The sequence below is a fragment of the Artemia sp. Qi Xiang Cuo genome, chromosome 8 (genome assembly GCF_049724085.1).
Source record: "Artemia sp. Qi Xiang Cuo chromosome 8, ASM4972408v1, whole genome shotgun sequence".
Lineage (NCBI taxonomy): Eukaryota > Metazoa > Arthropoda > Branchiopoda > Anostraca > Artemiidae > Artemia > Artemia sp. Qi Xiang Cuo.
This window is the reverse complement of record NC_142801.1, coordinates 52,088,184-52,102,947: the sequence shown is the minus strand read 5'-3', so window position 1 is coordinate 52,102,947 and position 14,764 is coordinate 52,088,184. Positions and strand designations below refer to the sequence as shown.

Sequence of the window (14,764 nt, the reverse complement as noted above, 5' to 3'; positions counted from 1 at the left end):
AATTTCTACTGCACTAAAATGCCTAACACAAATTGAACTGGAGAAGCCTGGAGCATTGATTGGACAAATTTTGTTCACATTAGATGTGATAAAGTACCTTGTGTCAGTCTCTAGCACTAGAGTTTTAACCATTTTGAACAAGAATTCCCTTCTTGTCAGTGAACCATCAAGAAGGTTGAGATGGTCATCAATTTCTTCTATCTTGAATGTTTTCACACCATGAGATGGGAAGTGAAAGTCAAACTTATTTCTCATTTTTTCTTTCAGAAGCAAAATAAAGCTACTATCATGAGGTTGCTCCTCAAGGTGACCTTTGAAGAGGCCCCAACAGAGCTGAGCAATATTTAGAGTGGGAAAGAATTCTCCCTCAATGGCCTCAACTGTAGTAGAAAAATTTGACAGTACAGAGCAAAGGTCATGCATCAGTTCATATTCCTCATCATCTAGAACAAGGTCAGGTTTCCCAATTTTACACAAAACACTTGCCAGAGGGTCTTCGTATTGAATAATACTTTGCATCAAACTATAAGTTGCATTCCATCTTGTGGGCAAGTTTTGTTTTAAGGACCTGTATTGCTTATATTTTGGTAAAATAGGAGGCAGATGATCAGCAATCTGAAAAATTGGCAACTGAGCATCAGCATCAAGAACCTAATCTATATCACAAAATTTTTATAAGAATTCTTTTTTATCCTAAACTTGAATTTTTGAGAAGGTTATTTAAGACAAAGGCATATAAGTTTAGTTCTTCCCCTTTGTACATGCTTCCATGTATATATGTAAAAAAAAGCATGTGCATATGTAAAAACCTTGTTCTAAGGGTTTTGTAGAATAGCTACCTTTTTTGGATATGGTAAAGCATTTATAAATAAGGTATTTGAGGAATATCATGGCTAGTCAAACCTCATTTTAATTAGAAAATATTACATTGCAGTAAAGAAGACAGAAACAAGTGAATAATAAAGTAAAGTCCATAGTTGATGAGTAGATACAAAAATATTTTGAAAGGATCCAAAATTTTTGCATGTACTGTTAAATATTAGATTTTGCATTATATTTGCTTCTCAATGGTCTCCCAGTGGCATGCCACCATCAACTGTATCAGTGGTGGTGTCAGCGCTCTGAAGCCTTTTTAGTGGTGGTGTGCTGAAAGATTTTTGGTACAGTGCTGCTTGTTTTTGGTGCAGCTTTGGGGACTATTACCTCCTGTCACATGTGCTCTGCTAGATATGATTTCAAATGATGGCAGGCTGTACCTTGGTCCTGATTGTTCCTCTGCTTTGTAGAACCTCATATTTTCTCTACTTGTTGAGTAGATAAACTGGTTTCTGGGTTAAATAAATTGTTAGTGTGGTTAACAGTCAAGTTTGTGAAACTTGCTTGCTCCAGCTCAGCTCTAATGTAGTCCCTCCAAAAATTGAAAATGATTATTGATCCAGGCTTAATGTCTAGCCAAATTTGTTGGAGTAAGGTTTCTGCTTTTTGGTTAAGGGACTTCCACTAAAAATTTGCCACCAGTTGAGACCAAGGTTTCATCTGTTTCCACTATATGGCCAATTCCTCCAATTTTCCTACAGCTTTTCTGTTGCAAAGAAAAGCAGCACACTTTACAGAGGTAATTAATCTAAGTTATAACAGTTGTGTCACAAAGGCCTAGCTCTTGTTCACACCAGGCTACAGATATTTTAGATCCAGCTTATATGCATATGTTAGTGTAAATCTTGTTAAAACCAATTTTCCCATAAATTGAATCAGCAGTGACAAAATCAAGAATCAATAAACCCATGGAAAATATATTTGGATAAGGTGAGAAAAAATAGGTTAGCTTCAAATTGAATTTGCCTACTCCATATATTAGACTATGAAATAACAAATTGTTTTGTAAACATGTTTATTTCTCAACAGCCCTAATTCTAGGGATAAGGTTTATATTAAAAGACTATTCAGGCAGCTAAGAAATAAACTTACCTCTAAAGTCAGAATTGCATCCTGAATCCAAATTTGACAATCATTTGTGTAGGAAATGAACTTTGCCCCCACCCCTATATATACCATTCATGGCATATATTTGCACCTAAGGGAGGTGGGGGTAAAGTTCATTTCTTATGCAAATGAACATTAAATTTGGATTCAAAATGCAATTCTGATTATAGAGGTAATTCTGAACTTTACCCCCCCCCCCCCCTGTAATGTGCAAACATATACCCTGTATTAGCATATAGCCTATAGGGGTGGTGGTAAAGTTAATTTCTGATGTAAATGGATGTTAAATTTGGATTCAGGATGCAATTCTGACTATAGAGGTAAATTTATTTCTTAGCCACCTGAATAGTCTGTTAAAATAAACCTTACCAAATTCTCAACTTATACCAAGAGTTTGGTAAATTTTTGGCAGTTCCCATTATTGACTTACAAATAAAGTGAACATACCACTTGATGCCTTTTTTATGCTCTTTACAAGCATAATAATTGCTTCTATTATATTTGCACATTAGGGGAGTGGAGTGGGTAAATTTGAATTTCTAATAGAAGCAATTATTATATTTGTAAAGAGCATAAAAAAGACATTGAGTGGTTTGTTCACTTTATTTTTAAGTCAATAATATGAACTGCCAAAAATTACCAAGAATTTAATGGTAGCCTGTTAGGTTATGCTAACCTAGCCTACTTGAATTTTACCAATAGGCTAGGCTATGTTTCTTTCAGCCCCAACTCTCCAGTTTTATCCTGTCTGAGTTTTTTAAAGCAACCTGAACTGCAATTTATACTGACAATTTGATCTCAATTATGGTACATAGGCTATTTCTTCTAATAATAGGCCTAGGTTTGGTAAAATTCTACTTTAGTTACTTTTGGCTATCTTGGAAAGGGGTTGGGTTAGGAAAATGAAACTTTCAGGGATGGATCTACATGCTAAGGTATGTCCTGTGAAGGTACTTTGAAGTACCTACCTCCACTCCTTCCCCCCTCTATATAATTGTAAATTACTGCACATTACTAGTTGTTTTAGCTCACATTTCATCCTATATTACTATCATAATTATAAATCACTAGAATTTTGGAAAATTTTGAGTTTGGGGGGAAGGTGGATTTCAAGAACATCTTCCCATAACATAATTTGTCCTCTAAAGTTGATTCTGATGTTTGTAGCATTCTATGTCTTAGTACTTTAGAAATATTTAAAAAAGCTTCTAAAGTATAATTTTGAGTTTGGGGGGAAGGGGGATTTCAAAAACATCTTCCCATAACATAATTTGTCCTCTGAAGTCAATTCTGATCTTTGTAGTGCTCTATCTATTAGTGCTTTAGAAATATTTAAAAAGCTTCTTAAGTAGAATTTTTGAAATTTTTGAGTTTTGGGGAGGGGGGATTTCAAAAACATCTTCCCATGACATAACTTGTCTTTTAAAGTCAATTCTGATGTTTGTAGCCCTCTCTCAATTAGTGCTTTAGAAATATTTAAAAAGCTTCTAAAGTAGAATTTTGGGTAAAGTTCTACCAAATCATATTATTGAGTTATGAATAAAGTGAATACACCATTTGATGCCTTTTTTTTATGCTTATTACGAATATAATAATAATTTCTATCAGAAGTGAATTTCAGCCCCCCTAGATATACCTAACCCAACATCACCTAACCCTGAATTGGCATATATAAGGGGGGGCTGAAATTCATTTCTGATAGAAATGATTATTATATTTGTAATCAGCATAAAAAAAGGCATCAAATGGTGTATTCACTTTAGTCCTAACTCAATAATATGATTTGGTAGAACTTTACCAAATTTTAGAAAATTTTGAGTTTGGGGGGAAGGGGGATTTTAAAAACCTCTTCCCTTCATGAGTGCACGGACCTATAAAAATAAAAACATCTTCTCATAACATAATTTGTCCTCTAAAAACAATTTGGATTTTTTTACTGGTCTATCTCTTGTTAAATCCTTTCCCTAATTAATAAAGTTTAAATGGCTTATCAACACAGAGTTGCCTTCTACCCCATGGTGCCTGCATGCTACTGTTGAAGGGGGTTATGATAAGCAAAGTTGTGACATCACAAACGGGTTCAATAAGCAATGTCAGTTATATAGTAAATAAGTTAAATGGATTGTTAAATGAAACTAGGATTTTAGAATATATTTTAATGAACAAGGTTAAAAGCTGAAGTTGTGTAAGGTAAGCAGTGATTTATAATTATGATAAGTAATATAGGATGAAATGTGAGCTAAAACAACTAGTAATGTGCAGTAATTTACCATTATATAGAGGGGGGAAGGAGTGGAGGTAGGTACTTCAAAGTACCTTCCTGGGACATACCTTAGCATGTAGATCCATCCCTGAAAGTTTCATTTACCTAACCCTACCCCTTTCCAAGATAGCCAAAAGTAACCAAAGTAGAATTTTACCCTTTTGGCTATCTTGGAATATAGGATGAAATGTGAGCTAAAACAATTAGTAATGTGCAGTAATTTACAATTATATAGAGGGGGAAGGAGTGGAGGTAGGTACTTCAAAGTACCTTCCCAGGACATACCTTAGCATGTAGATTCATCCCTGAAAGTTTCATTTTCCTAACCCAACCCCTTTCCAAGATAGCCAAAAGTAACTAAAGTAGAATTTTACCGCCAAAAGTAACCAAAGTAGAATTTTACCCTAGGTTTAATGCAAGTTATACCTCATTTCATTTGTTCATTGATTTAGAGCTTCAATGTCTGATATAAAGTGACAATGGAATCTAGATTCTATCTTTGAAACGACATCTAAAATTTCAATAGCCTATAGTTGAAGTAGAAAAGTAAATGTCAAGATTTGGATAGGCTGTACTGCCAGAGTTCCAGTCATTTATCCAGAAAACTGACTTTTATCCAAGGATCTCTTCAAACGCTAAATAATGGAACGATTAGACTACTCACTATATGCAGAAATAACTATGAGTAAACTTGAAGACAAATTTAATGGAAATTGTCCATAACAACCCTCCCAGGTTCAAAAACACTTTGCCTTATTTTATCTTTCACTTCTTCGTCAGTCACCAAATCAGGTAAAAGGAAAATGCTCAAAATCTTGTTTGCCGGACAGAAGTTTTCAGAACCTCCCCAAAACCTAATGGTTTCACACTCGCTCGCCATAAGACCTCAACCCAGCACCGATTTATCGGTGGCGAACTGCCGCAGGACTGCTGGTACCAACGGTATAGAGGCATGATACCCGTCTGTCTATATTTAGCCTTGTTTTTTTGTAGTAATGAAGTTATTTGTTGATGCCGGTATCGTAAGTAACTATAAAAGTGGATCGATATTGATTTCTAACCAGAAAACGGGAATAAGAGAAAACAAACGGAGTAGGCTGCGACGTATGATATAGTTAAGAGGCGGGGGGAAGGAGTTTGAAATTTCACAAGATTTTCTTAATGAGCTTATTGTCTCACTTGCAGCAGTCCAATTAATTTCGTACAGCGAAGTTTGATATCTTTTTTTGATTTTATTCATCTATTAAGATTATTCACTTTTAAAATGTATCTCACGTCATGAGCCATAGCTGGTTATTCCCTCGGTCAATCCATGCCTGTGCTCTAGTTTCTAGCGTATTTTATTACAACACTATCGTTTTTAATCTTAATCTTGGTATTCAGGATTGCCACTATTTATCTTTTAAGTTACTGAGTATGCCGCGAAGGGGTAAAATATTTGGAATTCATAGGATTACAAAGTATCCTCTCCCATAAACGTTTCTTCCTTCATAAAATGACCTCATAGTGTCATGATACTATCGATCGATTCAATTTGTTTTCCTTTATCTTTTTTTTTTCATTCTCAGTATTTTTGGATGTTCCTTTGCTTGTTTAAAAAAAGAGCTGCTATTTTCACTCAAAGAAACAGTTAGACAAAAAAACTTTTGCCATCATATTGTCTTTTGGCACACGGTAACTTTGATGTGTGTAAAATATTTTTTTGATAAACCAAAATTTTTGTTTTTAAATGCGGATGAAAACTTTAATTCAGATCAATGATAGTAAGTTTAAAGTATTTCTAAGAACTCATAAATTAAAAGTATGTTCTTGAACTCTTACAACCAAGGCCATATTTTGTTTATTTTATTGATCGTTGTTAAACTTTGGATAGGAAACCTGAAATATGAAATAGGTCAAACCAATACAAAATTAAAAAAAATAATCTAGCGTTTTGATTCAGGTTTAGCTAAATTCTAATGGTGTACTTTCTGTTTTGATCTGACTTTTTTTTTTAGTAACTATAGGTTTTTATATTTCTTAATATTGGACGTGATCGTCTCTTACTAGATTGCTAGCTTCCGCTGCAACAAGGACTATATCGAACTGTCTTTTATAATATTTTCCTCGTTTTATACAGGCGAAATATCTGCGTCGTTTTGGTTTTTATCTTTTGTCTACCGGCCCTAATATAGTTTGTTTATTTCTCTATTGAGATTTCTCTATTTTTTCTTCAGTTTTCAAATAGTTCAAGAAATTTGAAAGAAACATGGAAACTGATAGAAGAAGTGACCGGTGGGAATGTTAAAATTGAAGAGGATGAAGCACAACTTGAAGGGTTCGCCCTAGATGATAAGTCTGGAATTGTAAGTAAGTTTGATTGTTTTTTCTCTAATATTAGTTGTAAAGTGCAAAATGGTGTAGGAAATAGATGTCAACAGGTTCAAGAACCCAATATATGTGATATATGTGATAATAGAGGTGAGAGTTTTGAATTAGCCTTTGATCCGTGTACAAGTGCAGAACTACTTAAAATAATAAAATCTATGAAATCAAATTCTGCGGGAGTGGACGGCTATTCTCTTTGAGCGTTTAAGGCAATAATGCATTGTTTTCTACCGTTTCTGTTTTTATTATAAACCTGTCGCTTGAAAAGGGTATTTTCCCTGATCAGCTAAAAGTTTTGAAAGTGATACCACTTCATAAAGGTGGCCCCAAAAATGAAATTGAGATGGAAATCGATTTTGATTCTTCCATTGTTTTCAAAATTATTTAACATCTTTCATTATTAACTTATCAAATCATAAAAAAACAGTTCGCTGAGTGAGGCCCAATTCGGATTTGCAGTTTTTCTTACAAAAATTGATTCTATTTTAAAAATAAATTTGTTTTAATTAAAAAATTTTTTTAATCCAATTAATTTCCTTTAAAAAGAGCCATTGAACAACTCTCTACGATGTTCCAGAGCCAAGCTATCTGTGGAAGAAAAAAAGAAAAAAAAATACCGTTTAGGCTGAATGCTGTAGTCGCTACCACTTTTCTTGATTTCCAAGCAGATATATCTCCCTTGCTGTTCAAGCTAAGGGACAGAAAGTTTCCTATATAGGGTTTTCGGACAAGGCGGTTCTAATGGTGTACTTTTTGTTTTGATCTGACTTTATTTTTAGGACCTATGGGTTATTATATTTCTTAACATTAGACGTGATCGTCTCTTACTAGGTTGCTAGCTATCGCTGCAACCCGGATTACACATCACTCTATGGTGCTCTGGCCACCCTCTAGCTCTGATAGAAAAAAGAACAAGGAAGGAAGATCAGTGCTACCGATGCAAAACAAGATTTTCTTTGTTGTTCAAGAAGGGGGACTGTAATTTCCCTATAATTTCCTGTATAAGGTTTTCAACCATGCTGATTTCAATGGTGCATCTGACGCGATTTTTGAGGGGTTTCAGGCTTTTTCCCGATAATACCTTAAATTTCTTTTCACAATAAACTTTTACTTTTATGACGAACCAAAATAATAGTCATCCTTCCTAGATCAGTGTCAGAAGGAAATTATTTTCACTAGGTAGCTTTTTTTTAAACGCGATTTTTATCTTTTGGTTGCTATGGGCTGTGGTTCGCTCTTTACTAGGTTTCTGCTGCCACTGCAACTTGATTTTCGAAAAAAGATGATGAAAGAACACTGATCAGTATGACCCCTAGACTTTTCTGGAGCCTGACGTCATCACCGTCATCATCATTTTCATTGCTGCTGTCGTCATTTCCGTCATTGGGGATTACAATTATCGTCCCTTTAATGAAATCCTTACTGAATTACAAAAAGGAAAACGCCTATGGCTTTTTCTTAATTGGTCAAGCAGTTCGGGGTAACGAACTGTATAGTAATTGGAATGGTAAGAGACGAATTGGCTACAACCTACGATTATGACATCATTGATCAATCTTTCACATGAAATTATAAACTTATTTTAGTTACTATGGGCTGGAAGTTTGTTCTTTACTATAAAAAAATGTAACCTCGTATTACGCCATATATACCACAAACCTTGTTGCATCACTTACTATGAGATAGAATTCGGTCTTTACTGTTTGAAAAAACTTTGGTTCCAGGAGACAAAAACATAACTATTTTAAAAATTTTGTGGTATTTTTCTAGTTTGAATTAAAAAATTATTATTATTGGTTAGAATCAGCATAAAAATTAGATTTTTTATGTATCTATTGGTACCAAAATACCGTTTTTTAGAGTTTTGGCTACTATTGAGACGAGTCGCTCTTACTATACATTTCGTTACCACGAACTGTTTGATTCTTTCTCCCTTGTATCGGGATTCTCCCTTGCATCGGTTACTATGAGATAGATTTTGGTCCTTCCTCTAATACAATTTAGTATAGGCAAGAGGTCGTTCTTTATTATAACTTTACTATAACAACCAGGATGACGTCAGTCACAACTTGGGTTTCTTTTTATGCTATATCATTTCAAACAGGAAAAAGCCTACGGCTTTTTCTTCTTTGAAATAGTAAGAGACGATCCTCAAGTAATCAAGTAGCTACCTAAGTCCAATGTATGCAGTGGTATGTTATTCCAATGATCGTATTTGAATGCAATTTTCTTGATTTTCAAGCCAACATATTTCCCTTGCTGTTCAAGCCAAGGGACTGAAAGTTTCCTATACAGGGTCTCGGACAAGGCGGTTCTAATTGTGTACTTTTTGTTTTGATCTGGCTCGTGTTTTAGGAACTATTAGTTTTTATATTTCGTAACATTGGACGTGATCGTCTCTTACTAGGTTGCTAGCTACCACTGCAACCCAGATTAGGTTGCTAGCTACCGCTGCAACCCGGATAATTGACAAACACCATTTATGATGAGCTATAATCGTCCTTTATGTAACTACACCTGGAACCACCATACATCAGTTAGTAAGGGAGAGAGATCGTTCTTTACTGTAATTCTAATGGTCTACTTTTTGTTTTGATCTGACTCTTTTTTTAAGAACTATGGGTTTTTATATTTCTTAACATTGGACGTGATCGTCTCTTACTAGGTTGCTAGCTACCGCTGCAACCCGGAAATTCTTTATTATAACTTTAAAATGAGTTATTAAGCGTAAACTCAACCATTAACCATTAATAATAACCTGGTTACAAACAGGAAAAAGCCTATGGCTTTTTCTCCTTTCAAATAGTAAGAGACGAACCTCAAACAATCAAGTGTCTAACTAGTTCTAATGTACACAATGGTTTGATATTCCATTGATAGTCTTTTAATTTCTTTTCAACACATTGTAAACAGTAACCTTTGATTACTGTAAGCATTATCTATGTAATGGTTCCTTACAACACTTCAGTTACTATGGACTAAAGATCGTTCTTTAATGTAATATTTTTGCAGTTTACATAATAATTTTAGTGATTAAGCCAAAAAAGAAAATTTTGGTTCCAGGAATTTCGGTTACTATTGAGACATGTAGCTATTATTACTATAGAGTTCAGTACCATGAACTGTTTGATTGCTTCAAAATTCAAATATCTTTGAAAAGACTGCAGTATGAAAATACATCAAAAATGTAGTTTTTTTGACAAAATTGATTCTACTTTAAAAAGTATTTTATTTTTAATTACAAAAAGCACTAGATGTTGCAATTTCCTTTAAAATGAGCTATTATACAGCTCTCTATGATTTTCCAGTGCCCAGCTAGCTGAGGAGGAAAATCAAGCGGAAAGAAAAAATATCCCGTTTGTGGAGAATAACGTGGTAAAAGTCAATTTTCTTTATTTTCAAGCCAATATATTGTCTTCGTTATTCCAATCAAAAGGCGGTAAGTTTCTTTTATGGAGTTTTCGGACAAGGCGGTTCGAGTGGTGTACTTTTTGTTTGGATCTGACTCTTGTTTTTGGAGTTGGAGGGTTTTATATTTCTTAAAATTGGAGGTGATCGTGTCTTACTAGGTTGCTAGTTACCGCTGCAACCCGGATTTATTGTAACAACCCGGAAAACCTTAACTATAATTAAGTGACGCATAAAATTTAGTATAGGTAAGAGGTGGTTCTTTATTATAAAATTACATAATCCCTATTTATGTTTAAGTTAACATGGGCAAGGTGTCGTTCTTTATTGTATGGGTTTTTATATTTCTTAACATTGGACGTGATCGTCTCTTACTAGGTTGCTAGCTACCGCTGCAACCCGGATTTAATCTGTAATTTTGAATACTTTTCGTGATCCTGGTAAAACATGCGTAAAATGTTTCTCAATTTACGAAGATCAGCCTGCATTTTTGCCATCTTCTTGTATTTCTGAATGTAATTTTTCCGTTTGTCCTTATGCGTTCTTCGGTACAACCTCGCAGAGAATTTAATTTTTTCATTATAGCTTTTGTCACCCCAGTATCTACCCATTATTCTGGTAGCAACTTTTTTCTTATGTTTGTTTCGGTAATCTTCATCATTATCATACCGTTCCCTTCTCTTTTGTCTAGCCTGCTCAATTGTTGCTTCTCTATAAAGTTTATCATTGTGATAACGCTCCTTGATCTTTTGTTTAGCCTGCTCAATTCTTGCTTCTCTGTAATGTTCATCATTACCATACCGTTCCTTGATCTTTTGTTTGGCTGTCTCAATTTTTGCATGTCTATAATCTTCATCATTGTGATAACGTTCCCTGCTCTTTTGTCTAGCCTGCTCAATTGTTGCTTCTCTATAAAGTTTATCATTGTGATAACGCTCCTTGATCTTTTGTTTAGCCTGCTCAATTCTTGCTTCTCTGTAATGTTCATCATTACCATACCGTTCCTTGATCTTTTGTTTGGCTGTCTCAATTTTTGCATGTCTATAATCTTCATCATTGTGATAACACATCTTGCTGTTTTGTTTTGCTCTCTCAATTATTACTTCTCGATACGCCTGGTCGGTTGAATACCTTTGTTTTGCTCTCTCAATTATTACTCCTCGATACACCTGGTCGGTTGAATACCTTTGCTTTTTTCTTTTAAAGTTACTATCTCTGTTGTTTGTGTAGTACTCTTTCTTCAACTTGCGTATAGCCTGCTTTGATCTAACCATTATTCTAATCAAGAATGAAAGAATTTTCAGTTTTGACTTTCCTTATATACTAATTATGACGTCACTCTATTCACGTCATAACTGTAATATAAAACTATGATGACGTTCATTATTTATCTAGTAGGGTTTCAGACAAAGTATTTCTAATGATGTACTTTTGTTTTGATCTGACTCTATTTTTAGGAGTTTTGGGTTTTTATATTTCTTAGCATTGGACTGATCGTCTATTACTAGGTTGCTAGCTACTGCTGCAACCCAAATTCACATATATATTTATTTATGAGAGGCAGCCTGGCCGAGTGGTCCAAGGCACTGGTGTTAGCCACCAGTCTCTTCAGAGGCGTGGGTTCAATTCTTACCGCTGGTATACGATTATGTTTGAAAGACTGCAGTGTGAAAAGACATCAAAATGCAGTTTTTGGTGGAAAAATTTATTCTCTTTTAGAAATAATTTATTTTAGTTACTATAGATTTTTAACCCAATTAATTTCCTTTAAAATGAGATATTTAACAACCCTCTACGATGTTCCAGTGCCAAGATATCTCTGTATAAAAAAAAAGAAAAAAAAATAAAAAAAAAAAGAAAAAAATATCCCGTTTAGGCAGAATGTTGTAGTAGCTGCCACTTTTCTTGATTTTAAAGCCAATATATTTCCCTTGCTGTTCAAGCCAAGGGACAGAAATTTTACTATGCAGGGGTTTCGGACAAGGCGGTTCTAATGGTGTACTTTTTGTTTTGATCTGACTCTTTTTTTTAAGAACTATGGGTTTTTATATTTCTTAACATTGGACGTGATCGTCTCTTACTAGGTTGCTAGCTACTGCTGCAACCCGGATATGGACTAAGGTTCGTTCTTTCATGTAAAACTAGCAAAACATTTTTTAAGCCTGATGAAGATTTAACTAATGTGTCAAAAGTAAGGTTGCAAGTCGACGATTTTGTTTTGGCCTTATTATAATTGGTATGGTGAAATAATAATACGTATATGGCTCTTAAATCATACTTCTTTATGGTTCAATATAGTCTAGTGGCTAGGATAGTTAACTTTCACTTAACAGGCTCGGGTTCGATTCCCGGGGTGGGAAAATTTTTAACTCTATAATCTTCGAACATTTGAACCTTTTATAATTTATAATGATGCATAATATAAATACTGTAATCTTAACTATAGTGAAGTTGCGTATGCAAGTTAGTATAGGGAAGAGTTCGATCTTTATTATAAATTTATGAGAGGCAGCCTGGCCGAGTGGTCCAAGGCACTGGTGTTAGCCACCAGTCTCTTCAGAGGCGTGGGTTCAATTCTTACCGCTGGTATACGATTATGTTTGAAAGACTGCAGTGTGAAAAGACATCAAAATGCAGTTTTTGGTGGAAAAATTTATTCTCTTTTAGAAATAATTTATTTTAGTTACTATAGATTTTTAACCCAATTAATTTCCTTTAAAATGAGCTATTGAACAACCCTCTACGATGTTCCAGTGCCAAACTATCTCTGGATACAAAAAAAGAAAAAAAAAGAAAAAAAAAGAAAAAAATATCCCGTTTAGGCAGAATGTTGTAGTAGCTGCCACTTTTCTTGATTTTCAAGCCAATATATTTCCCTTGCTGTTCAAGCCAAGGGACAGAAATTTTACTATGCAGAAGTTTCGGACAAGGCGGTTCTAATGGTGTACTTTTTGTTTTGATCTGACTCTTTTTTTAAGAACTATGGGTTTTTATATTTCTTAACATTGGACGTGATCGTCTCTTACTAGGTTGCTAGCTACCGCTGCAACCCGGATTATATACTAATTATGACGTCACTCTATTCACGTCATAGCTCTAATATAAAACTATGATGACGTTCATTATTTATCTAGTAGGGTTTCAGACAAGGTATTTCTAATGATGTACTTTGTTTTGATCTGACTCTATTTTTAGGAGTTTTGGGTTTTTATATTTCTTAGCATTGGACTGATCGTCTCTTACTAGGTTGCTAGCTACTGCTGCAACCCAAATTCACATATTTATTTATTTATGAGAGGCAGCCTGGCCGAGTGGTCCAAGGCACTGGTGTTAGCCACCAGTCTCTTCAGAGGCGTGGGTTCAATTCTTACCGCTGGTATACGATTATGTTTGAAAGACTGCAGTGTGAAAAGACATCAAAATGCAGTTTTTGGTGGAAAAATTTATTCTCTTTTAGAAATAATTTATTTTAGTTACTATAGATTTTTAACCCAATTAATTTCCTTTAAAATGAGCTATTGAACAACCCTCTACGATGTTCCAGTGCCAAGCTATCTCTGGATACAAAAAAAGAAAAAAAAAGAAAAAAAAAGAAAAAAATATCCCGTTTAGGCAGAATGTTGTAGTAGCTGCCACTTTTCTTGATTTTCAAGCCAATATATTTCCCTTGCTGTTCAAGCCAAGGGACAGAAATTTTACTATGCAGGGGTTTCGGACAAGGCGGTTCTAATGGTGTACTTTTTGTTTTGATCTGACTCTTTTTTTTAAGAACTATGGGTTTTTATATTTCTTAACATTGGACGTGATCGTCTCTTACTAGGTTGCTAGCTACCGCTGCAACCCGGAAAATAGGCTCGGGTTCGATTCCCGATGTGGGAAAATTTTTAACTCTATAATCTTCGAATATTTGAACCTTTTATAATTTATAATGATGTATAATATAAATACTGTAATCTTAACTATATTAACTATAGTGAAGTTGCGTATGCAAGTTAGTATAGGGAAGAGTTCGATCTTTATTATAATTATGTATTCATGAATGAGACCATTAACAGTTTTGACGTTTCTTATATAGTAATTATGACGTCACTGCATCAAAAATACAGTTTTTATTGGAAAAATTTATTCTCTTTTAGAAATAATTTATTTTAGTTACTATAGATTTTTAACCCAATTAATTTCCTTTAAAATGAGCTATTGAACAACCCTCTACGATGTTCCAGTGCCAAGCTATCTCTGGATACAAAAGAAAAAAAAAGAAAAAAAAAGAAAAAAATATCCCGTTTGGGGAGAATAACGTGGTTAAAGTCAATTTTCTTGATTTTCAAGCCAATATATTTCCCTTGCTGTTCAAGCCAAGGGACAGAAAGTTTCCTATACAGGGGTTTCGGACAAGGCGGTTCTAATGGTGTACTTTTTGTTTTGATCTGACTCCTTTTTTAGGAGCTATGGGTTTTTATATTTCTTAACATTGGACGTGATCGTCTCTTACTAGGTTGCTAGCTACCGCTGCAACCCGGATTATGTATTCATGAATAAGACCATTAACAGTTTTGACGTTTCTTATATAGTAATTATGACGTCACTGCATCAAAAATACAGTTTTTATTGGAAAAATTTATTCTCTTTTAGAAATAATTTATTTTATTTACTATAGATTTTTAACCCAATTAATTTCCTTTAAAATGAGCTATTGAACAACCCTCTACGATGTTCCAGTGCCAAGCTATCTCTGGATACAAA

The 14,764-nt window shown here is 34.3% G+C and overlaps 1 protein-coding gene across 3 annotated transcripts in view; it reads right to left on the bottom strand.

The window, feature by feature from the left end:
• LOC148949543 (uncharacterized) overlaps positions 1-5,005 on the bottom strand; it is a 107,839-nt gene extending 102,834 nt beyond the window's left edge. For all 3 annotated transcript variants that reach the window (XM_089093572.1, XM_089093576.1, XM_089093577.1), the window contains exon 1: positions 4,911-5,005. The gene's annotated coding sequence lies outside the window, so the exon portion shown is untranslated. The remainder of the gene's footprint in view (positions 1-4,910) is intronic.
• Between the last annotated feature and the right edge of the window lie 9,759 nt (positions 5,006-14,764).